The 26507-nt window shown below is 42.9% G+C and overlaps 1 protein-coding gene and 1 pseudogene across 2 annotated transcripts in view; one reads left to right on the forward strand and one right to left on the reverse strand.

The window, feature by feature from the left end:
- The window catches only part of LOC125392825 (beta-1,3-galactosyltransferase 5), a 580132-nt gene that overhangs the window by 265863 nt on the left and 287762 nt on the right, over window positions 1-26507 (reverse strand). The gene's annotated exons all lie outside the window — the stretch shown is intronic.
- On the forward strand, window positions 12517-19473 carry LOC148122890 (beta-1,3-galactosyltransferase 5-like; annotated as a pseudogene). Its single transcript, XR_015735573.1, has 3 exons — window positions 12517-13057; window positions 13238-13914; window positions 16837-19473. The product of XR_015735573.1 is annotated as a beta-1,3-galactosyltransferase 5-like (transcript).

Raw genomic sequence — 26507 nt, forward strand, 5'->3', positions numbered from 1 at the left:
TGAGCTTAAAGAAGTTCCCCATTGAAAACCTGAATACAAGTCTATGGTGTGATATACATATTCTAATTTTCTAAAAGCTGCAAAGTGAAACACATACATCTGCCAGATCTTATTCCTTTGAGTGTCCTTTGAATTACTCCCTGCAGGTAGCAATGCTTGGTTATAGAAAGAGCAAGTAGGTCATCTCATTAAACTCTCTATAACTTGTTGCTGAGAATTATTCTGAGTAGGCACTGTGAAGGCAAACTTTTCTCTATCCTTTTCCTGTAAAAAAAATAGTGAAGAAACAATCTTTAAAATCAATAATTATAAGAGACTGTTTTTTTGGTAGTAGAAAAGGCAGAGGAATTCCAGAGTGTAGAGGATCCACGGGTTGAATTTCCTTGTTGACAGTTCTTACATCTGTCACCATTCTCCATTCACCAGATTTCTTTTTACAACAAATACCAGAGAACTCCAAGAGCTGGTTGATTCTTCAGTATGGTGAGCATCTAGTTGCTCCTGTACCAGCTATTTTAAAGCCTTTAATTTGTCTTCTCTAAAAGGCTACTGTTAATCCCACTTAGGTTTATCAGTTAACCATTTTAAAGGTAGAGCCATCAGTACCTATAAAGGTTTGCTATTTGCTTTGTGTTCTTGTACAGCCTGAATATTTGGTGACCTTTGTATATAGTACCTTATACTATCCTTTCCAGAATTATGAGTTTCTGGTACTACAGGAATATTAATCTGGGTATTTCATTGCCACGACCTCATAAATTCACTGTAATATTAGCCACATATGGCTTAAGACTTCCTTTCTTTCCTTCTGGCCCTATGCATTAAAACCATCTTGTGCTTTGTTTCACTTGAGATATGGTTCCAAGTCCTAGTAACTGAACATCTGTCATTTGAAGAGGCCATTTTAGATGCCAAGATTCTGGAGGAATGAAACTCACATCCATGCGCATGTCTATCAAACCCACAAGTACTGTGCCATTTATATGCACTCTTAGCTTTGGTCTTTGATCATTTATAGAAGCCTGCAAAAACAGAGAGAAAATATCCAAATTAACAAAATCAGGAATGAAAAGGGGGACATAACAACAGAAAAGGATGAAATACAGAGGATCATTAGGTTATATTTTTAAAAAACTGTACCCCACAAAATTGGAAAACTTAAAGGAAGTGGGCAATTTTTTGGTTAAATATCACTTACCAAAATTAAATCAAGACCAGATAAGGAAATTAAACAGACCTATAACTGCTGAAGAAATAGAAACAATCATCAAAAGTCTCCCAACATAAAAAACCCCAGGAACAAATGAATTCAGCTCAGAATTCTACAACACTTTCAAAGAAGAGCTAATAATAATACTCCTCAAATTATTCCATGCAATAAAACAGAAGGAACATTGCCAAACTCTTTTTTTAAAAGTAATTTTATTAAATTATAAAAGTTTCCATTTCCGCCCCTCTTCCCAACACCCTCCCACTCCCCCCACTCCCTCTCCTCCTCCCTCTCCATCCCTTAGGGCAGTCAGGGTTTCCTACCCTGTGGGAAGTTCAAGTTCCTCCCCGCTCCCTCCAGGTCCAGGAAGGTGAGTATCCAAACAGACTGGATCCCCAAAATCCAGTATATGCAGATGAAACAAGTCCCAGTGTCATAGTCAATGGCTTTTCAGAAAGACTTCGGGCCAGCCACATTCAGAGAATCCGGCCAAATTCCGAGAATCTGGTTAGATCACGTCCTCGTTCAGTCCCAGTCCAACTGGCCTTGGTAAACTCTCATTAGATCCGTCCCCTTGTATCAGTGGGTGATAGCATCCCTCGCTGTCCTTATTTCCTTTTTCATTTTCTTCGTCCTTCTACTCCTCATTTGGACCTTGGGGGGCTCAGTCCAGGGCTCCAATGTGGGTCTCTGTCTGTATCGCCATCCTTCGCCAGATGAAGGATCTATGGTGATAAGCAAAATATTCATCAGTATGGTTATGGGCCAAGGCCGGTTCAGGCATCCTCTCCTCTGTCCAGAGAACAATCTGGGGATCTCTCCTTGGACCTGGGATCCCATATATAATCAAGTCTCCTGTAAACGCTAAAATGACTCCCTTAGTTGAAATATATTCTTCCCTGATCCCATATTCATCCTTCCTCCCTCCCCCCCCCCATCCCAGGCCACCGAGCTTTCCCCATTCCTCCCCTACTCCCTTCTCTCTAACCCTCTCCCCTTCCAACAACCCTCCCACCCACCCCCATGCACCCGAGGTTACCTGGGACTCTTTTCTATTTCCTACCTTCTGGCGGATAGCTAAATAATCTTCATCAGGTTCATCTTCTTATTTAGCTTCTCTAGGATCACGAATAATAGGCTCAAAGACCTTAAATTATGGTTAGAATCCACTTATGAGTGAAGACATATCATATTCCTCTTTTTGGGTCTGGCTTACCTCACTCAGTAAAGCATTTTCTATTTCCATCCATTTGCATGCAAAATTCAAGATGTCATTGTTTTTTATCGCTGAGTAAAACTCTAATGTGTATATGTTCCACACCTTTTTTAACCATTCTTCTATTGAGGGGCACCTAGGCTGTTTCCAGGTTCTGGCTATTACAAATAGTGCTGCTATGAACATAGTAGAACAAATGCTTTTGTAGTATGTTAGGGAATCTCTAGGGTATATTCCCAAGAGAGAAATTGCTGGGTCCTGAGGGAGGTTGACTCCCAGTTTCCTGAGAAACCGCCACACTGATTTCCACACTGGCTGCACAAGTTTTCATTCCCATCAACAATGGATGAGTGTTCCCCTCACCCCACATCCTCTCCAGCATAGGCTATCGTTGGTGTTTTTGACTTTAGCTATTCTGACAGGTGTAAGATGGTATCTCAAAGTTGTTTTGATTTGCATTTCCCTGATCGCTAAGGAGGTTGAGCATGACCTTAAGTGTCTTCTGGCCATTCGAAGTTCATCTGTTGTGAATTCTCTGTTCAGTTCAGTACCCCATTTTTTAATTGGTTTATTTAGAGTTTTAGTGTCTAGTTTCTTGAGTTCTTTGTATATTTTGGAGATCAGACCTTTGTCTGATGAGGGGTTGGTGAAGATCTTCTCCCAGTCAGAAGGCAGCCTTTTTGTCTTACTGACAGTGTCCTTTGCTTTACAGAAGTTTCTCAGTTTCAGTAGATCCCATTTTTTCATTGTTTCTCTTATTGTCTGTGCTACTGGGGTCCTACTTAGGAAGAGGCCTCCTGTGCCTATATCTTGTAGACTACTTCCCACTTTCTCTTCTATCAGGTTCAAAGTGGACGGATTAATGTTGATGTCTTTAATCCATTTGGACTTGAGTTTTGTGCATGGTGATAAATATGGATCTACTTTCATTCTTTTACAGGTTGACATCCAGTTATGCCAGCACCATTTGTTAAAGATGCTTTCCTTCTTCCATTGTATACCTTTAGCTCCCTTGTCGAAAATTAGGTGTTCATAGGTTTGTGGGTTAATATCTGGGTCTCCTATTCGATTCCATAGGTCAACTTCTCTGTTCTTATGCCAATACCAAGCTGTTTTCAATACTATAGCTCTGTAATAGAGTTTGAAGTCAGGGATGGTAATACCTCCAGAAGTTCTTTTATTGTATAAGATTGTTTTGGCTATCCTGGGTTTTTTGTTTTGCCATATAAAGTTGATTATTGTTCTCTCAAGGTCTGTGAAGAAGTTTGATGGGAATTGCATTTAATCTATAGATTGCTTTTGGTAGAATTGCCATTTTTACTATGTTGATTCTCCCAATCCAAGAACAGGGGAGGTCTTTCCATTTTCTGGTATCCTCCTCAATTTCTTTCTGCAAAGACTTAAAGTTCTTGTCAAATAGGTCTTTCACTTCCTTGGTTAGAGTAACCCCAAGATATTTTATGCTATTTGTGGCTATCATGAAAAGTGTTGTTTCTCTGATTTCCCTCTCTGCTTCTTTATCCTTTGTGTATAGGAGGGCCACTGATTTTTTGGAGTTGATCTTGTATCCTGCCACGTTACTAAAGGTGTTTATCAGCGGTAGGAGTTCTTTGGTAGAGTTTTTGGGGTCACTTATGTATAATATCATATCGTCAGCAAATAACGAAAGTTTAACTTCATCCTTTCCAATACGAATTTCCTTGATCTCCTTATGTTGTCTTATTGCTATTGCTAGAACTTCAAGCACTATATTGAAGACGTATGGAGAGAGTGGACAGCCTTGTCACGTTCCTGATTTTAGTGGAAAGGCTTTGAGTTTTTCCCCATTCAGTTTGATGTTAGCTGTCGGCTTGCTGTATATTGCTTTTATTATATTTAGGTATGATCCTTGTATCCCCAGTCTCTCCAACACCTTTATCATAAATGGGTGTTGAATTTTGTCAAATGCTTTTTCAGCATCTAGTGAGATGATCATATGGTTTTTTTCTTTCAGTTTATTTATATGATGGATTACATTGATAGATTTGCATATGTTGAACCAGCCCTGCATCTCTGGAATGAAGCCTACTTGATCATAATGGATAATTTTTCTAATGTGTTCTTGGATTTGGTTTGCCAGTATTTTATTGAGAATTTTCGCGTCGATGTTCATGAATGAGATTGGCCTGTAATTCTCTTTCTTGGTTGTGTCTTTGTGTGGTTTTGGTATTAGGGTAACTGTAGCTTCATAAAAGGAGTTTGGCAATGACTCTTCTGTTTCTATATTGTGGAATACGTTAAGGAGTATAGGTATTAGCTCTTCCTGGAAGTTCTGGTAGAATTCTGCATTAAAACCATCTGGTCCTGGGCTTTTTTTGGTAGGGAGATTTTTGATAACAGCTTCTAATTCTTCGCGAATAACAGGTCTATTTAGATTGTTCACCTGTTCTTGGTTAAACTTTGGTATATGGTACTTATCTAAAAAAATGTCCATATCTTTTACATTTTCCAACTTTGTGGCATATAAACTTTCATAGTAAGATCTGATGATTCTCTGAATTTCCTCTCTGTCTGTGGTTATGTCCCCCTTTTCATTTCTGATCTTATTAATTTGCATGTTCTCTCTCTGCCGTTTGATTAATTTGGATAGGGGTTTGTCAATCTTGTTGATTTTCTCCAAGAACCAGCTTTTTGATTCATTGATTCTTTGGATTGTTTTCTGTGTTTCTATTTTGTTGATTTCAGTCCTCAGTTTGATTATTTCCAGTCTTCTAGACCTCCTGGGTGAATCAGCTTCTTTTTTTTCTAGAGCTTTCAAGTGTGCTGTTAAGTCTCCAATGTGTGCTTTCTCCGTTTTCTTTAATTGGGCACTTAGTGCTATGAACTTTCCTCTTAGCACTGCTTTCATAGTGTCCCATAGGTTTGAGTATGTTGTGTCTTTGCTTTCATTAAATTCAAGGAAGAGATTAATTTCTTTCTTTATTTCTTCCTTGACCCAGGGGTGATTTAGTAGTTGACTGTTCAACTTCCATGAGTTTGTTGGCTTCCTGGGGGAAGCATTGTTGTTGAATTCTAATTTTAATCCATGGTGATCTGACAAGACACAAGTGGTTACTAATATTTTTTTGTATCTGTGGAAGTTTGCTTTGTTACCGAGTATGTGGTCAATTTTCGAGAAGGTTCCATGAGCTGCAGAGAAAAAGGTATATTCTTTCCTATTTGGGTGGAGTGTTCTATAGATGTCTGTTAAGTCCATTTGATTCAATACCTCCAATAAATCTCTTAATTCTCTGTTTGGTTTCTGTCTGATTGACCTGTCCATTGGTGAGAGAGGAGTGTTGAAGTCTCCTACTATTAGTGTGTGTGGTTTGATGACTGCCTTGAGTTCTAGAAGAGTTTCTTTTACATATGTGGTTGCCTTTATATTAGGAGCATAGATATTCAGGATTGAGACTTCCTCCTGATGAATTGTTCCAGTTATGAGTATGAAATGTCCATCTCCATTTCTTCTGATTGATTTTAGTTTGAAGTCGATTTTGTTAGATATTAGAATGGCCACACCCGCTTGTTTCTTAGGTCCATTTGCTTGGAAAACCTTTTTCCAACCCTTTACTCTGAGTAGGTGTCTGTCTTTGTGCTTGAGGTGTGTTTCTTGTAAACAGCAGAATGTTGGATCCTGTTTTCGTATCCAATCTCTAAGTCTGTGCCTCTTTATAGGTGAATTGAGTCCATTGATATTAAGTGATATTAATGACCAGTGGTTTTTGACTCCGGTTATTTTTTTTTTTTAGGTAGTAGAGTGTATGTGTTTTCCTTCTTTGATTTGTGCTTGTGAATGGTCGCTAGATGTTTGAGTTATTGTAGGCAGTTTTGGGAATGTTGGATTCCTTCGCTTGTGATTTTCCTTCTAATATTCTCTGTAAGGCTGGATTAGTAGCTACGTATTGTTTAAATTTGTTTTCATCCTGGAATATTTTGTTTTCTCCATTGATAGTGAACGATAGCTTGTCTGGGTATAGTAGTCTGGGTTTGCATCCATGGTCTCTTAGTTTCTGCAGTACCTCTATCCAGGATCTTCTGGCTTTCATGGTTTCCATAGAGAAGTCCGGTGTAAGCCTGATACGTTTACCTTTATAAGTTACTTGACCTTTTTCCTTTGCAGCTCTTAAAATTCTTTCTTTAATCTGTATGTTTTGTGTTTTGATTATTATATGGCGAGGGGATTTTTTTTCTGATCCAGTCTATTCGGTGTTCTGTATGCTTCTTGAACCTTCATAGGAATATTGTTCTTTAGGTTGGGAAAGTTTTCTTCTATAATTTTGTTGAATATATTTTCTGGGCCTTTGATCTGCAGTTCTTCTCCTTCTTCAATCCCTACTATTCTTAGATTTGGTTTTTTATTGTGTCCCAGATTTCCTGAATGTTTTGTGAAGAGAATTTGTTGGATTTGCTGTTTTCTTTGACCAGAGCATTTATTTTGTCTATGGTATCTTCAGAATCTGAGATTCGTTCTTCTATCTCTTGTATTCTATTGGTTATGCTTGATTCAGTAGTCTCCGTTCATTTACCTAGGTTTTCCATATCCAGCCGGTTCTCGGTTTGTGTTTACTTCATTGCCTCCATTTCAGTTTTCAGTTCTTGAACTGTTTCCTTTACCTCTTTGATTGTTTTTTCTTGGTTTCTCAGGGTCTCATTCATGGATTTACTTATTTCTTCAAACTCTTTGTTATATTTCTCATCCAATTTTTTAAGGGAGTTATTCATATCCTGTTTAAGGGACTCTATTGCTTTCACAATGGCACTTTTTTCCACTTCTTCTGGGTTAAGGTGTTCCAGTCCTTCTATTGTAGGGTCCTTGGGATCTGGTGTTTTCATGTTGTTTTTCAGATTGTTGGATGAGGTCTTGCCTTGGCGTCTGCCCATCTCTTACTTCAAATGCTCTCTATTGGAACTTCTGGTACTGGGTCAGGTTCCCTTTTTGGGCAGGAACTTCACTGACAGAATGCCCACCTTTCCTCAGGCAGGCTATTAAAGCACAGGCACTCCCTCTTTCTGGGATGCACTTACAATGCAGGCCCAGCTTGAAAGGCAGGTGAGCTGGGGAAATTTTATGGCCCCAGGGGGAAGGGAGAAATATAGGAATTCGTACCTGGATGGGAGCTGGGATTGCAGGCGGGAGGGGGGAGAAAGCACTGCAGGGTGACCTGGGCATCTATGGGGTCGGGGAATGCCCAAGCTCCTCCTCACTGGGACCCTGCAACGGCCTGAAGCAAACTCACCCCTCCGATGGCCCTCTGCTAGAAGTCAGGGCCCCTGTTGGTCAGGAATGTGGCTGAGCTGGCACCTGGTCCACCTGTCCTCAGGGAGGCCTTTAAGACCCAGGAACTGCCTCAAGCCGGGATGCGCATACAGCCCAGGCCCAGCTCACAAGGCAGCTGAGCTGGGGAAATTTTATGGCCCCAGGGGGAAGGGAGAAATATAGGAATTCGTACCTGGATGGGAGCTGGGATGGCAGGCGGGACGGGGGAGCCAGCACTGCAGGGTGACCTGGGTGTCTATGGGGTCGGGAAATGCCCAAGCTCCTCCTCACCGGGACCCTGCCACGGGTCCAAAGCAAACTCACCCCTCCGATGACCTTCTGATAGAAGTCAGGGCCCCTGCTGGTCAGGAATGTGGCTGGGCTGGCACCTTGTCCACCTGTCCTCCCATATTCAATTCTTTTAAATGCACACCAACTATTTTAAAACTTTGTTTTATGTGCATTTATGTGAGAATGTCACTTCTTCTGGAACTGGATTTACAATTGTGAACTGCTATATGAGTGTTGGGAACTGAACCCAGGTCTTCTGGAAGAACAATCAGTGCTCTTAACCACAGAGCCATCTCACTAGTCCTCAGAGAGGTTATTAATACAAGGGCAGAAAGCAGTCCCATTCTTTGTAAAAGTATCAAAAGAATGGTCTCTATCCCCATTACTAATATTGCTCATCTCTGAGACATCTTGAGGTGGACCCCCACAGTCCACAGTACTACTGCCACACTCCTACTAGGATGGCCCATGAAGCTCAGAAATAAGTGTTCAACCATTTTCGTCATCCAAAGTCCCACTGTCTTCTACATTCCTACAAAACACAGCAAGGTCAGGCCAGTCAAGCTCTATCCCGCTTCCAGGTACCAACTTCTGTGTTAATTACTTTTCCCTTGCTGTGATGAAACACAATGAGCAAAGGATCTCATAAAAGCATACAGTAGGTCTTATAGTGTTAGAGGGTTAGTGTCCATGATGACAGCAAAGACAAGAATGGCAGGAACTGCTTAGAGTTCACATCTTGATTCATAACCATGAAGGAGAAAGAGACCACAGTGACAATGGCATGGGCTTATGAAACCTCAAAATTCATATACAGTGACACACCTTCTTCACCAAGGCCACATCCCAGTCCTTCCCAAAGGCTTCCACCCACTGATGACCTAGTCATCAATCATATAGGCCCACAGAGGCCATTCTCCCTCAAACCACCACAGGTATTATCTTCGTCTGTGAGACCTCAGAGGATTCTTAGATGTTTGTTTGTTGTTGTAGGCAGGTGAGTTATATAACAGGTTATATAACTCTGTGCCTCAGTTGTACCCATTTTAGAAGCCTCAAAACTGAGTCCAGGAATGCAGCTCACACACATACTCAAGGTCACACAGGGAGAGGGCAAAGAGTGAAGTAAAGTAAAAACAACTTGACTCTATCATTTTCTTTCCTAGTTATTCCTGAGATACACAAACTTCATTTTTGGTAGACAAACAAGTCCAGAAGATTGTCTTGGAAAGTAGGGTGAAACATTGGTCATCGCCTGCCCTTCACAAGGAATTCATTTTATCGTAGCTTCTCCTCTGTGGTTTAGCATTCTGGATAGAACCAAGGTTCTTGTTCAGCAAAAGTGAGTGTCTTTCTTTCTCAGTGTTACAACACTAACACAGGTGATCTCAAACTTCCCATATTCCAGGTTCCTTGAATTTCAAGGTAATTGTGCAAATCAGAAAACCAAAGGTGCTTTTGTGTTCATTACTTTTCTCATTGCTATGACCAAATACCTAAAGAGAAATGACTTATGATGGGGGAGATTTACTTTGGATCCTGATTTGAGGTGATTCTCTTTTGCAGCAGGAATACACACATACCACTGGGAGCAGTTTGTAGCTGTGATAGCAGGGTGTGAGGTTATTGCTCATATCTTGTGTATCAGAAGGCAGAGAGAGGACATGAAGTGGGCAGTGCCATAAACTCTACACTCATCCCCCAAGAGTCACTCCTTGTAGCTCGGCCCCATCTCAAAAAGGATTCTACAATCTTTTCCAACAGCACCATAGCTGCAGACCAAGAGTTCAGACACACAAGTTGTCAGGAACTCAAAGTTTTAAGAGTTGCTTTTTGAATATGCTCAATTAGAGCAGTCTGTTGCCATTTGTCGGGGATCAGCCTCAACAAAAATATCTTTTGCCAGGGTAGAGGCCATGGGGATTTAAAAATATAGTAAAGACTATGAAGATGCAAATGGAAATAATAAACTGGAGAAACAAATACTATAGTATCAGAAAAGAATTCCAGTGAATACTGAAATTTGCCCACATTTACATGCCAGTTGTTTTAAATACCCCTGACCCAAAAAAGTAGGAGTTAACAAAAAACTACATTAGTATGATACAAAGAAATGCACCTACTGATTGAAGATTGTGGGCTACATCCATAGTTAAACATTCTGTTGCTAGAACAAAACAAGTCACTCTCATACCCTAGACAAACACACTCTGTAGGCAAACCACTCCCTAGATGGAACCCAAAGTTATCTACATATAGGAAATGGACCCTTGGTTGGATCTTTAAACTTTTGTTTAAGGTAGAAACATCTATTTCTCTATTCCTGAAATACAAAGTCTGACTGTTAGCCACAACTGTTCACAATTACCTTGAGAGAGCAAAATTCCTGGTCTACAGCTAGATGGGACCTTTAAGGTAGAGGCAGAATAACCTTGAAGGAACTAGAGGTAAGTTCCAACTCTCTGACTTTTGTCAATGTGGAAATAGGCTCATATTTCTAGGCCTTCATAGACAGTCATGTGCTTACCCAGATTGTACTGCTTCCAGACCTCTGCTTGGACCCAGAATGCTCTGCTTCCAGACCTCTGCTTGTACCCAGAATGCTCTGCTTCCAGACCTACAGGATGTTGAAAGACTCCCATGGGCGTCTTCCTTCGGGAGAGACCCCGTGCCCAAAGATCAGTCGAAACCACGCAGCCGGATGCAATCAGCAAGAGGTTTATTGGATACGCAGGTACCTGGGGCGACAAAGTCTCTTGGAGGACTTGCGCCCCGTCCGGCTGGAGCGAGGAGTTTTTATAGGATAGCAAAAGTGAGGTTTACAGAAGCAAGATGCGGGGTGGTAAATTCTTAACCTAAATAACAATGAGGGGACTACTCAGCGATTTATTGTTCCCCTTATCCTGTCCCCCTTCCCTGGCTGGCGACCAGATGTCTGATTGCACAGGCCCTGACTCGTGATGAGCCCCGCTTTATACGTGACTCAGGCCTCGCAATCCTCTCTTCATCCCTTGAAGTCTTTGTTCCTACTCAGGCTAGTCCATAAATCCCCTGTCCTGCAGCCAGATAAGGCTGTCCTTGCTCTAACCTCAGGTATCTTTGCTCAGCATTCTGGAGGCCCTGAACTGAGCTTGTTATTTCTTCAGCATTCCGGAGGCCCTGAGCTTGTTGCTGTGAACCTTTGCAAAACGGTATAACTGTGGCTAAAACGAGTTGGGGTCCTTCAATGTCTAGATGCATTGTGACATTCTTAGTCATGTAGTCAGAGGTCAGAGCTGAGGATATGTTGGGAGATCTGATCCCATCTACTGAAGGACAGGGAGTTTGAATAACCCTTCAGTGAAGGGTTGACAGTTCCCAGAGCTGGGACCAGCATCTAGAATCACAAGGCTGTCAGTGTGGCACTGGGGGATGACATGGCAAGCTGTCTTGTGTGCTTCACTATAGAGAAATGGCTTCCATTTCTGTGTGCGAAAAGATTACATAGTTTTCTTCCTTTTTCTTTTTTATATCTTATGCATGAATGCTCTGCATGTATGCCTGCATACCAGAGGAGAGCATCAGATCTCATTATAGATGGCTGTGAGCCACCATGTGGCTTCAGGGAATTGAAATCAGGACCTCTGGAAAAGCAGCCAATGCTCTCAACCTCTGAATCATCTCTCCAGGCACTCCAGAGTTTTCTAAACTGTGTATCTCTTCATCTATCTGACCTACCTGGCACATGAAGTCATATTTTTGGAAAGTTCATTTTTGAATTTAAGATATTGTATATGTGGAGTTTGATATAATGCAGTAGGCATATTTAATGTGTACTGTTTATAAAAATTCAAATTTCATTTCCTTAATTATCTACTTTTCATTTGTGTTTGGAACTTTTTGGGTAAACTTTAAAAGTTTTTAGTTTACATATCAGGGAATTTTGCCTGCATGTTTATCTGTGCACCACTTGTGTGTAGTACCCACAGAGACCAGAAGAGGGCAACAAATCCACTGAAATAGATACAGGTGGTTGCTGGCAGGAAGTGCTCCTAACCACTGACCAGTCTCCCTAGCGCTATGTTAGGAACTTTCAAATGCTTCTCTGTTAGTTCCTTATAAAATATAAATTCTAGCCCTGGTGCTAGGCTTGGAACACCAGAACAAAACCATTTGATCTCCTTGTGTTTGGGTGTCTGTTGGGAGCTATAGATCCCAGGCCCCTTAGCTTTCTTTGCCTGCCTCAGATACTTTGCCTGCTGGAGTGAAAACACCCATGCCTGTAGCCGCTCTGATTACAAGGAGTGAAGCTGAAAAATCCCGTGAGCTGGGCGTGGCTATCAGTAATCCCTATGTAAGCTGCCCCTGCACACAGTAAAGTTGGGCATTTGGCATGTGGCATTTGTGTATCAAGTATGACCCGCGTGTGGTGTGTGTGTGTCTCTCTCTCTCCCTCTCCCTTGGTCTCTCTCTCTCATGTGTGTGTTCGAGTCTTTGTCTGTCTCTGTCTCTGTGTATGTTTTTAAAGCTCCAGGCCTGGTTCCAGAGAATGGCAGAACGAGTCTTGTGGTGGCAAGGGTGCTAAAGGACCATTTCGGGTTATCACAGTTATCCGTTACTTCATCCTCTCTCTTGGGAGACCTGGCAGTTTGTCTTTGTTCTTTCAGATGGCCTTCATGAAGATGAGACTGGTTTATGCTTCCATTCTGATGATGGGCGTACTTTGCTTGTACTTTAGCATGGAGCCTTTTATGGAACTGTCATTTGTTCTCAAGAAAGGTCACGGGAAGTTCCTCCAGCTTCCAGATATTGAATGCAAGCAGAAGCCCCCTTTCCTTGTGCTGCTGGTGACTTTGTCCCACAAGCAGCTGGCGGCTCGCATGGCCATCCGCAAGACGTGGGGTAGAGAAACAGAGGTGCGGGGACGGCATGTGAAGACCCTCTTCCTCCTGGGGGCCTCAGACAGCACCGACGAGATGAATGAGACAGCCCAGGAGGGCAAGCAGCACCGTGACATCATCCAAAGGGATTTCAAGGACGACTATTTCAACTTGACCCTGAAGACCATGATGGGCATGGAATGGGTCCACCACTTTTTTTTTTTTTTTTTTTGGTTTTTTGAGACAGGGTTTCTCTGTGGCTTTGGAGCCTTGTCCTGGAACTAGCTTTTTGTAGACCAGGCTGGCCTCGAACTCACAGAGATCCGCCTGCCTCTGCCTCCCGAGTGCTGGGATTAAAGGCGTGCACCACCACCGCCCGGCTTGGTCCACCACTTTTGTCCTCAAGCAGCTTTTGTGATGAAGACAGACTCAGACGTGTTTGTGAATGTTGGCTATTTGACTGACCTGCTGCTAAAGAAAAACAAAACCTGCAGGTTCTTCACAGGCTACATAAAGCCCAATGAACTTCCAATCAGGCAAAAGTCCAGCAAGTGGTTTGTGAGTAAATTTGAATATCCCTGGGAAAAGTATCCACCATTTTGCTCTGGTAGCGATGTGGCCAGCAAGGTATACAATGTCTCAGAGAGTGTCCCATTCCTCAAGCTGGAGGATGTGTTTGTCAGGCTCTGCCTGGCCAAGCTGAAGATCTGGCCTGAGGAACTCCACACCAAACAGACCTTTTTTCCAGGTGGCTTAAGCTTCTCTGTGTGCCGCTTTTGAAAAATTGTGACCTGCCACTACATGACGCCCCAGGACTTACTCACTTACTGGGAGGCACTGGAGAACTCTCAGGAACAGGATTGCTCTGTTGTCTGAAGGGAGCCTGAGGTGCAAACTTCCAATAACGTTTGGTGATACTTTGGGAAGGCCTGGGATGGCCTTGCTGGGAACTGTCAAGGATAGAGAGAGAAGGAGGAGGAAGGCAAACAGTGTTGTTTATAAGGAGACACCTGAAGAAATCGCCATTATAAGATGGCACAGGTGGTCCTGCAGCTTGGAGGTAAACAAATCCTTTGATGTTGCCGGGTGGGGTTGAGCACCCTTTGTTTAACCTTGTCCCTGGCCAAACTCGAGGCCCTGGGCACCAGCAGAATGGTATTAACCAATCAGGACAGTATCCCAGCTTCTCCACCCTAGAAAAGCAGCTGCCGCTTGGGCTTCTCTCTCTCTCTCTCTCTCTCTCTCTCTCTCTCTCTCTCTCTCTCTCTCTCTCTCTCTCTGACTTCCTGCTCTCTCTGGCTTTCTGCTCTTTCTCTCTCACCTTTTCCCTCTCGCCTTCCCCTGCTCCTTCTCTCTCTCGTCCCTCTTTCATCCCCCATTCCCCCTTCAACCAAGTGGCTCCAATAAAGTAGTGATTTGGGAAGGATTCTCGATTTTGTGGTCATCCCTGCTTGCTGATCAAGAGGTACTTCCCACAGTTGTTCTCAATGTCCTGCATATACTAGAGTGGATGTACACGCAAATAGAGTTAAGACTTCTTTCCACTTGGCACCCAGAGCAATAGCAGATCTCGACTTTCAGACATTTGCCCTATGTTCTCAATGTTTGAGACATGCCTTCATCTTCTTATTTCAGGGATCAGTACATATATAAAGCCATGGATGTAATCATTCCCATTTTACAGGTTAGAAACCAGCAGCCATGACCACTTACTTATCCAAAGAACCCCTTGAAGGTGCAAGTCACATAAAATCCCACACCAGTTTGGAATTATGATTAATAAAAGGATTATATATTTAAGGGGAAAAAACTTACAGATCACTGTCCCAGACAACAGCCCTCTGTGCAATCAGGAATGAAGTCTAATAGCTGGAAGCAAGAGAGAGTGCATGGCTACTGCTGCTTTTTAAAGCAAAAGAGACCATGCCCAAGTTGGCTGGTATCTTAAAGGCTATTGGCTGAAGGAACAGAAGGATCTCCTGCAGCACCTCCTCCTTTTGTTCAAGTAAGAGAGTTCCAAACCCAACACAAAACAGTATCAACTAGGAACAGATATCAAGTATAAGATTAGAATTATAATCAGCATAAACAATATTAAGCAAGGGACATATGCTAAATATTTTAATAAATATTCTATCCTAAGGAATCTAAGTCTTGTATTGGAACAGGCTTGGCTAGATCATAAGAGGATGGTAACTACAACTATCTAATCTTCAACCCTATCGAAGGCCTAAGAAGGGAGATAATACTACTTGAGCAGGCAGGATGTAAATCAAGTAACTTCCAGAGCAAGCAATAAATGACAGAGACAATTGGCTACCTGAGCAATCACCCAAGATCTTATTTTGCAACATTGAAGCAACCAACTTTGGCTATGTCCTAGTGTAATTAACAGGCCATTTTCAGAGGCAGGAATTTTTTTCAAAACAATCTTATCTGTCTTGGCAAGATTTGACAGTCCTGCATATCCATTTCTGGATATCATGTAACTTGTCAGTGGTTGAGGCATTGCCAGTTCCTCGCCCAAAGGCCAGTTTTGCCAAGAAGAAAACAAGCGCCAAGTGGAGTGTCTTTGATGTTCAACATTCTCTCAGAAATAGATTGGTGTTGTCAGAAGCATCATGTCTCATGTCAACAAAACCCTAAGTTATTTAAAAGCCATATTCTACAGATCCTTGAAATGACTGAAGATTCCCTATCTAGACAGAATACAGTCTCTATATTTAGGATATTAAATCTTATCTGTTGTTTAATTAGCTGGATTAAGTGCAATAACAGTTACCTGTAAGTAGGTGTCACAGGCCACATACAAAACTAACCCAGTGAGTTGTAATGGTGTACGTGAACTCATGTGGCCCATCTAAAATCTGATTTTAGAGTGAAATGATGAAAGATAAATCACAGACTGTGTGCTCTGCAGATGTCTCTAGAGCAGTGGAATAGGCAAACGCAAACAAATAATTAGAAAGCTTCAGAATAGCTGGCTCAAACCAGGGAAGCCCGCATCTCACTCAGATTTCTTCAGTGCACCCTGGTAGGAGGCAAACTGTAGGGTGCATAGGGACTTTAACCCAGTCTGAGGAGTGTAAAGAGAAAATACCAAGAATTGTGGCAAGAAAAGCTACTGTGCGAGATTCTATATTGAACTGCTGGCTCCACACATGGACTGCAGCAGAGGGAAGGTTCATGCCAAGCCGAGCTGGTGGCAGGCAGCCAAGCCGAAGAGGTTCTAAAGCTAAACGTTGGGCTCCAGGTGAAGGTGTAAGTCACAAAACAGTCCCACACCACTTTGGAATTGTGATTAATAAAAAGGTTATTTATTTAAGGAGAAAAAACTTACAGATCACCGTCCCAGACAACAGCCCTCTGCGTGATCAGGAATGAAGTCTAACAGCCAGAAGCTGGAAGCAAGAGAGAGAGCGCACAAGGCTACTGCCTCTTTTTAAAGCAAAAGAGACCATGCCCAAGTGGGCTAGTATCTGAAAGGTTATTGGCTAAATTAGCAGGCAGAGCTCCAGCATTACTCCCAGCCTGCAGAAGGAGCAGGAATGAGGATCAAGTGCTATCATAATTCAGTTGATGGCCCCCAACTGAGTGCCCCATTCTTTGAGAGTGGGTGGTAATGGGAGAAACTTAGGGTGGGTGTCTTAATGTTAACTAGCATCCTTCAGGCCCTTTCCTGAGTCCCCTGCTCCTCTCTTCCCAATTCTTCTACTTTTTAAATGCCAAGTCTGGGATGAAACAGCTTTCCCAGGCCTCTTGGTACCCAATGCATCTTCAATATGAGACACGCATGCCTGCAGATACTAGCTCACCTCCATGTTAGAAGGAAACTAGGTTATATGACCATATAAATCAGGTTGAGAAACCATAGCTGAATCTTATTTTATAGGCCAAACATACTATATGTTTGAAATATGTTGAAATTCTAGTGAGGGTTATGTTTCCTCTGAACCTTCTGGGGACCTGATCTCTGTTGCAGATGTCTGATGGATTGATGGTGATCAGTTGCAGCTCTGGAGCACTTCAGACCTCTAAGTTCAAAATCAAGGGGAGCCAGGCACAGTTATCATCTGTATGGGTGTCCAGAAACTTTGCTGGTACCTGAAATGGTCCAAGCTCCTGGGATGCAGAGGTTGGAGGAAGACACAGTTGAAGGGCTCTCCCTGAATCTGTGATCCTTCCTGACCCAGGACCTTCACAATAGGTTTATCACATCAACATAGATCTTCTGAGTGTTTTGGTTCAGAATGTAACCCTGAACGTTTTCAGAGCTGGGTAATAACAGAGCTTCATGACCATTTGGCCAATGTCACCAGACACGTAATCTTGCACTGTATCATGGGAATTATTGCTTTCCCCCTGCTTTTTACTTTACTAGATTTTACTATATGCTTGGATCCAAGACTTCATGTGACTGTGTGACTGTAAACATTGCAATATGCTCTCATCTGAACTCAGGACAACTTACTCAAGTAGAACTGTTACTCCTCCAATTGGAGGAGACTGGAAGCTACCTCCAGGGCCTCATTTCCATACTTGTTCCTGTCTTCCTCTGAGTCCCTTCCATAACTCTTGGGGAAAATTCTTGTCTGTGACATTCTTCAAAATCATACATCACCATGTTCTATACCATTAGTTCAGAATATGTGAAAATCTGAGCCAGGTAAAAAGAATGAGTGGTTGTTCCTGCATGTGTACTGGGACTAGATACACTGTCAAAACCAAATTAGATCTTCTCTTGACAGAGAAGGAAGCCAAGGCTTGTAACAATGTCGTGGCTTTGCTGTCTAGAGGGTGAAAGAGCTTGAATTAGGACCTGGCACCAGCTGCTCTGTGTCTGACTTTCCCTTTATTCATTCCTTCATTAGCCATGTTTGCTCACTGCATTCACACACATCACGAGCAAGGTCAAGGTGACGGTCTCCAGAGAGAAGACCTGAGTGAGCACTCTGCTGAGAAACTGGTCAGACACAGGTTTTCTTGGTCTATGCACAGTGTATGGGAACATAAGTAGGTGTGGTCACTTGTGCCAAGACTTGCTCTGGCATTGAAGATGCAGGCATTCTGTGCAGGTAGCTGCACTTCATTCTTAAGGCCAAACTGGTTGTCAGCAGAGGCAATTGAGGTGACTCGGTAACTCACCCAGGGGCTGAGATGCAGTGGAGGCCCAGGCCTCAGCCTTCTCCATTAGCACACCATTAACATACCTTCCTACATGCTTACTTCTCTCAGAAGCCTGGGGCTGGTGCTACCCAAGGAGCCACCAACATCTCCTTTTGCCTGCACATGGCCTGGGTGTTGGCTAGAGTCTACTTCTTTTTGGTTCAGTTTGATTTCTGTGACTTGGCCCTTGGGGCCTCTGTGGAATGCCTCCATTTGGGCTAACTTTATCGTGAACAAAAATAATTTTTGCAAAGACTCCTGCAAACAGTGACCTCTGAGGCTCTTTGCATATTTTTATTTCTCTGGCTCTCCGTGACTTAAACTCAGTATATGAACACTGGCAAAGGTGTACTACAAGTAAATTCCCAATCACACCTCTAGAGTTTGCATAGTTCCTTCATTTGGCTGAGGATTTTTTGGGAATATTCATTGCAGGCTTGCCTCATCTGTCTTCTGCCTTTTAATGTAACTTTCAGGATAAGACACATCCTCAGAGATAACTGGAGGTGAAAATTGAAACTGCCCAAGCTCAGTGTTGAGATAGGCTTTATGAACCTGTGATGAATGAGTAGGAATGAAGCAAATAACAATAGCAATAACAATAGGTTTAATCTATTAAAAGCAACATTCTCTAATTTCCATGTATACTAATTTTATTTTTTAAATATCTATTTATGTACACATTGTTCTGTCTGCATGTTTGCCTGCAGGCCAGGAGAGGGCATCAGATCTCACTATAGATGGTTGTGAACCACCATGTGGTTGCTGGGAATTAACTCAGGACCTCTGGAAGAACAGCCAGTGCTCTTAACCTCTGAACCATTTCACCAGTCCCCAGGCATAGTCATTTTAAAAGCAAGTAGAAAAATGAATTTTGTGTCCAAATGTCTTTTGTATGTCTCTGTGTGGTATCATTTTGGGGTTCTGGTGCTGGGGATGTGTAACTCGTTGGGGTTTATGGCCTGCCCAGTTCCCCACAGCTGACAAGCCCCAAAGAAAATCACACATAGATCTCCATAAGATTATAAACTGATTGGCCCATTAGCTCAGGCTACTTATTAGCTCTTGTAGCTCATATTAATATAGGGCCCTATCTTTCCTGCTCCAAGAGGCACAAACTATAGATGCAAGGACTTTTCTTGCCCGCCAGCCAAGCTTCCTGCTAGCTCCTGTGCTATGCTCTCCCAGCTAGGTGGGTTAGGCTTGAGATCCATTTTATCTTTGATATGGTAATTTTCTACCTGCAGAGAAGGATTCTCACTTCTCCTAACTGTCTGTCTTGGCATTCTTGCTAGCACCCCCCTGCCTGCGGAGGAATTTCTCAGGGGCACCAGGCTGATAGTGCTGTTTTCTCACACCTGGATGGGAGGGGGTTTGCTCTTCTGAGAAAGGAGTATTTAACCTGACGGAAACTGAATAAAGTTGGCATTTACCTTTGGGCAAATGACCCAGACCTCTCTGTGTGCACGCGCGCGTGTGTGTGTGTGTGTGTGTGTGTGTGTGTGTGTCTGTTTAACCCCTAGAACCTTGCCCCAAGCTCGAGGCGAGATACGGGAATGCACACATTCCATATCGGGAGGAGGAAGCGCAGATTCAGGTAGAACCCCCAACATATTAACCCTTTATTCTTATCTGTGTTAGCCATATGGCTCGGTACCTTTCTCAGAGGAGCAGGTTACCTCATGTTTCTTCAGTAACCTGTGCAGAACTGCAGAGGGAGCTTCCTGCTTCCCAGAATACTCCTGTTCTCATCACCCCACCTCTAATTCCTGTCTGGTTGACCCATCTATACTTCCTGTCTGGCCAATCAGTGTTTACTTAAAACGTGATTGACAGAATACAGACAATTCTCCCACACCAGGAATGAAGCCCATGGCTGAACACATGCTCTCCCAAGGCCCTGTTCTTTTTTGTTGTTGTTGTTTTTGCATCATGCATTCTTTTGCCTACAAGCAGGGATCATAGGAATCAGCTCCTGATGCCTGCAGTACAAATACTGCACTGACCAGTTACAACTGTTAACTTGACACAACCTACAATCACACTGGAAGAGTTTTAATGAGAAATATCTCTTTATTATCCATTGGTGTAGTAAGACTCAGCCCACTGTGGGTGACACTGTTCTCTAGGCAGGGTGTCTTGAATAGTATAAGAGGAGGAAGCCAGCTGAGCATAAGCAAAGATCCATGTGTTTTTTCTCTCTCTGTTGGGACCATGGATGTGCCCCACTGCTCTAAGTTCCTACCTTGACTTCCCTGAAATATCAGACCACAACCAGGAGGTGTGAGCCAATGAAACCCTTCTTCCCGGAACTGTTTTTCGTCAGGGTATCTATCAGAGTAACAGAAATGAAGCTAAAACAGATGCTCATGGTGTTACCCACACAGGGTCTCAGACCCTTTTCACACCACCATGCCCCTGGATGTCATTGCCAGTGCTACCCCTCTGTCCCAAACAGAGGTGAGTCCAGACAGCTGTGATACCCTTATAACATTCTGCTTCAGGAAATATCAGAGGGAGAGCAGACTCAATTCACCCAGCACATAAGCCAAAAAATACCCTCTGTGACTAGAAGCCACTCATCTGAAACTGAGGTCAAAGATTTGTGGTCAAATCAGATTTTCTAAAGGATAAAAACATTAAATGACTATGAAAATGAATTGTGTTTGAAATGGTCATTTGCCTGTACATTGATGAGGTTCTACAGGCTGATACTGTGTTTTTGGAGCAGGTATATATATTTATGATTTGTTAATAATGACATTTATCTTTAATAAAAGTTAAATTATAAGCAGCATGATGCATGTGTGCGGTTCTATCCTATAGCTTATCTGAAATTATCAATATCTGTATGTATGGTCTAAATTCTGCTACCTTTTTTTCATTTATCTTTGTGTTTGGAAGTTTTTTTTTTCAATTTTGCTTTGATTTTGTATGTTAAGAAAAGTATTGAGGAAGAGTTTTGCTTATGTTTGAAATATAAGAGGACTTCTTGTTTCAATTATGTTTTGAAAGCCACAGAGCTCTACAGTTTGAAAGACTTTCAAGGGGCAGTGAACCTTGGGTGAGCAGTGTGGCATTTTTGGTAATTATAAATCCTGACAGTAGGCGATCATCCTTTGGAATTGTTTTCTCTCTGGAGTACTATCCTACTGTATAAGCCTAAGGAATTAACCTTATGGGTTGACTGGCTGTGCCTTCAGCATCTTTGATCATTATTTGTTTTTGAGATGCAGCTTGGATCCTCAATCTCTCATGTGTCACTTAAATGGAAATAAAGTGGATGAACTAGAAGTGTCCCTTTGACCTTAGCATGATTGCCACAAATCTCATGCTGAAGCCCTGAAAATCTCTGCACCCATGCTTCTCACTACTCAAATCCTCTGCAGCCTCAGAAACCAAACTAAAGTTGGAAGATGCAGGGAAGACCACAGAACAGTATATACAAGTGCAGGGTTTCCTGGAGCAGCTTTCAATGGCTCTACTCATTCTTGTCACCCACCAACAACCTTGGCTCCCCATGACAATGTGGAAAATGTTCGTGGTACCCTTGAAGGCTGGTCAGTCCCATCTGTATGCCCTCCTTGTTGCCTCTCCTGCTAGGCTCACACTGTTATCTCCCATCTGTAACTCTGGTACCCCCTCCCTTCTAGAACATTCCCACAGCACACAGCATGCTTGCCCTCTCTCCACAGACTGTCTTCCAGACCACACCCTCTCCAGTTCTGCCTGATTTCTCTTTTTCTTAGTGCAAAAACCCTCCCAAAGAACAGCCTTCCCCTTGTTATCTGTTTCCAGCTTGTTCCCTTCACTTCAGAATATCCTGAACATCCTGGTGTGGACAGCACCCTCCCTCTGGTAAGTACTTCTACCACATGGGAAGGCAGAATCCAACCTGCTCCTTTTGTACTTCCCAAGGCTTATCATCTCTGCATTACTCTGCTTTATGACAGACACAGTGGTCTGCATTGGATTATTAAGAAGTCAGAGGAGGTACAAGGAACATGGTTCGGTGAACACAGTGCTTGCTACATGAACAGATCCCAAGATCCTATGTAAAACTGAGAATAGAAGCATGTTATCCCAGCCTCCCTACTATGAGATGGGAAGTGGAGACTCCCTGGAAACATGCAGAACAAGTAACCTGGTACACAAAGTGGGAAATGTCTCAAATAAGATGGAAGGCAAGAATTGATACCAAGGCTGCCACAAATGTGCTGTAATACATTTGGTCTCCACAAATGTGCTATAATACATGTGTACTGAAATTCACACATGGAAATACACAGAAGCACATTCACACACAACTGTGATATAATTGATTTCTTTTACATTGGATGTCAACACGGAGGAACTTGTTTCCTTTCCACCAAGTGGGTTCTGGGAATCATACTCAGGCTGTCAGGCTGGATGACAGGTGCCTTTACTGGCTAAGCCATTGCACCAGCCCAGGTAACTTTTTGTAGCCACAGATGACACTGACTGGATGGATAAGGACCAGTTATCATCACAAAGTCTTATTGATCTGTGCTATTCCATGGTGCAGAGCTGTTTAAGGTCCTAGAGAAAGGTGGTTCTACGAAGTCTGTTTTAGGTTTGTTGATTATTTTCTGGTCCTTATGACCAGGTTTGTGAACCAGTAAATATCCTCTCCACCTGGCATGTGCAGTTGGAGAGGGTGGGGCAGGCCAGTCACAGCCAGTCCCTCATTGCAAGGCTATGTGCTCTCTCCCTGTCTGGATGAACTGTGACTCTGCTTGCTTTGTCAGTATAGATGGATCTTGAACTCAGCAACTTGATCTCTTTCTGTGATAAGTCCCAGGCCATGCTCACTTAGATAATATTTACATTAGTGCAGTGAACACTAGATATCTCTCAAATCATTGAGCCCATCCATAGAGTGGAACTCTTATGCACTAATTAATTACCACTCAAAAGCCCTATGTAGTGGTTTGAATAGGTACAACCCCCACAGACACATGTGTTTGAATGCTTGACCCATATGGAATGGCATTGTTGGAGGTGTGGCCTTGTTGGAGTAGGTGTGGTCTTCTTGGAGGAAGTGTGTCATTGTGAGGGTGGGCTTTGTGGTCTCAGATGCTCAAGCTACACCCATTGTGAGTGACACACAATCTCCTTCTACTACCTACAGTCAAGATGTAGAGCTCTGAGATACCTTTCCAACGTTGTGTCTGTCTACATGCCATCTACCATGAAAACAATGGACTAACATTCTGAATTGTATGCAACCCCAATTAAATGATTTTTTGTAAGAGCTGCCGTAGTCATTGTATCTCTTCACAGCAGCAGAAACCCTAAGAAAGCCTCCAAACATGACACATGGAGAAATAGGCTCCAACATGGTAATTTAGGGGATGTAACAGTACACATCAGGCCAAGCCTTGCCCGGTCTCTTCTGACTCGATTCTCACTACATTGAACATCCTAATCCCTGGTTCAACATGTTTCTGCACCCACTAAGCCTGTCCACTACAGCCTCTCCCCAGAAGCCCCTGCTGCTCACATGTGGTTAGGGGTCACTAGGTCTCCATTTGCTTGTGCTTTCTCTGAAAAGTACTCCCAGTATTCCATGAGAGTTCCACCCTATGGATGGGCTTCATGATTTGAGAGGTAACACATTTAGTCCACAGCAGTTCTACCCTTATGGATGTTTCAACACTTTCATGACAGGAGATTAGAGTGATGGTCTCTTTGCCCCAGAAGATACAGCATAGGGGATAAGAAAATGTCTGTTTGTAGAGCAAGACGAATGTTTTCAGAAGGACCTGACTTGACCAACACTTTGACCCCGGCTTTCAGAGCTGCCTGATATTTAAGTTTCCACAGAAGATATTTGTTCAGGAATCAGAAGTTAATAAAATAAAACTAGATAATTTGGGGCTGGATGTTGACTGGCTTTATAATGTGGTACATGGAATTCTGCTATGATTCCCTGGGATTTTCTGCCCTGTTCTCCAGGACATATTCGGGTTAGACAGCACAGCTGTGGCCATGTATATTGCATGGCAAAACAGATTTTGTGGATGCAATTAAAGTTCAGGATCAGTTGACTCTGAGTCCATTAAAGGGGCTTGACATGGGTGGGTCTAGACTGGGAGCCCTTTGAAGAGGAGACTGATCTGGACTGCACTGAGGTTCCAGGATGGGGAAAGAGCTGTGCCACAGCTGTTGATGGGTGTGGACTGGGAATGGGGGGCCCTCAGCTAACAGCCAGATAGGAGATGGAACCTCAATCCTGTAGAGCCTGCAGCATTAAAGCTGCTAGCAACACAGAGTTGGAGTGGATTTACCCAGGACCTTCTGGGATAGCTTTGTTGTGAGAATTCCTTCAGCTAATAGCTTTTAAGATACCGGCCCACTTTGTGCATGGGTTTCATGTAGTATAAGTGCAGACAAAAAGCATCTCTGGCCTATTTTATCTATTGGATGTTGTGGGATTCCCCACTGTATGCTGTGAATTTGTTTTATTACCCTTGGTTAATGAGGATGATGTTTTCATCTGTGGCAGAGCAGAATAGAATGAGGCAGGGAAAACTAAACTGAATGCAGGGAGAAAAATGGCTGAGTTAGGCAGACACAATGTAGCTGCCAAAAGAGAAAGATGTCAGCACTTACCACTAGGCCACAGGCTCATGGGGATACATAGATTACTAGAAATGGGTTAATTTAAGATGTAAGAACTAGCTAGAAATATACCTGAGCCATTGGTCAAACAGTGTTGTAATTAATACAGTTTTGTGTGATTATTCGAGTCTGGGAGTCTGGGAAATGATCATTCAATATCCATTTGCATAGCCTTCCCCTGATGAGCATGGCAGGCTTCCTGCCTTTGGGAATGCGAGGTAGCAAGCAGGTGTTTAATGTTCACTCTAATGAGTTGCATGATGTGGTTAGTTTTTAATGTCGACATTGCACAAGCTAGAGTCATCTTGGAAGAGCAAATTTCAACTGTGGAATTGTCCCACAGCAGGAGAAAGAAGGGTGGAGTCAGAGAGAAGCCATGAAGCCACTGCTGGAGACAGACTGCTGAAAATTAGCTGGTAGGCCATAACCTCATGGTGATACACAGATTAATGGAGATGGGTTAAATTAAGATGTAAGAGTTAGTCAATAATAAGTTAGAGTTAATGGGCCAAGCAGTGGTTTAAATAGTATAGTTTCTTTGTGATTATTTCAGGGATGAGCAGCCGGGAACCAAAAACAGCATCCTCCAACAAGCATCAAGTCCTCTTAAGCACTGAGACATTTCTCTGCCCTCCTTATTTATTTATTATAGATTTATTTTATGTGTGTCAGCATACATGTATGTGTACCACATGTGTGCACTGTCTTCAGAGGCTGGGAAAGCCTGGATTTCTTAGAACTGGATTCACAGGCAGCTGTGAGCTGCCAGATGGGTGCTGGGAACTGGACCTGGGTCCTCTGCAAGGGCAGCCAGTGTTTTAACCACTGAGCTGTTTCTCTAGCTCTGAATTTACTTTTGATTTCACAGAAGTCTGCAGTTGAGAGGTTTTGGACTTTAAAAAAAAAAAACTTTTTTTAAAAAAAGAGATTGGGCTTTACAAGTGTTGAAAAATTTAAAGCCTATGGGAGTTTTAAAGTTACACTTGTTTTATATTGCGTTATATACAAGAGACCTTGGGGGATAAATCCAAAAGAAAGGCTATGGCTTGAGAGTCATATATTTGTGTGTTGAGTTGAGAAGGGGTCAATTTTGTCCCTTAGTTTTTTTCAACCTGGCACAAGTTAGGTCATCTTGAAAGACCTGGGGAATTAACTCCATCAGATTTGCCTGTGGGGAAATCCTTGGGGCCTTTTCTCTATTAATGATTGACATGGGAGGATTCAGCTCACTGTGGGCAGCGCCAGCCCTGGAAGGTGGTCCTGAGTCGTGTAAGAAAGCAAACTGAGCACGCCGTGAGGAGCAAGCCAGTAAGCAGCACTGCTCTGTGGCCTCTGCTTCAGTTCCTGTCCCCAGTTCTCTGCCCTGACGTCCCCCAGTGATGGAGTGCGACCTGAGAGTTGTAGGCTGAAATAAACCTGAAGGAGCCAGCCATGAAAAGCTAAAATGAACAGATTACCCAAAGGAAGTTCTTTACTTCCAACCATTATCACCTGCCAGAGTAGGACTCAGCCATTGATGAATTTAATAGAGGCCTGAGTCTCACTACTTTATCCTGAAGCAATACCTTGTTGCAGTAAGGAACACAAACTGAGATTACCTGAGCACTCTCCAAAAACAGACCGTCCAAAGGAAATGCCTAACATTCCAACTGCTGTAGATAGGATCACCTGCCAGCACACAATCACCAGGACACCCCTAGACAAATGTCAGCCAGTCATGGGTCCTGAAACTCAGAAACCCCTCACCCCCACCTTTACTACTGTAAAAACCCAATTCTAACTGAGCTTGGGGCTCTCTGGTTATTCCATTATGTTGGCCATGTGGAGAGACTGAGTTTTCAA

Source organism: Myodes glareolus, chromosome 2 (genome assembly GCF_982192425.1).
Source record: "Myodes glareolus chromosome 2, mMyoGla1.1, whole genome shotgun sequence".
NCBI classification, from domain to species: Eukaryota; Metazoa; Chordata; class Mammalia; order Rodentia; family Cricetidae; genus Myodes; species Myodes glareolus.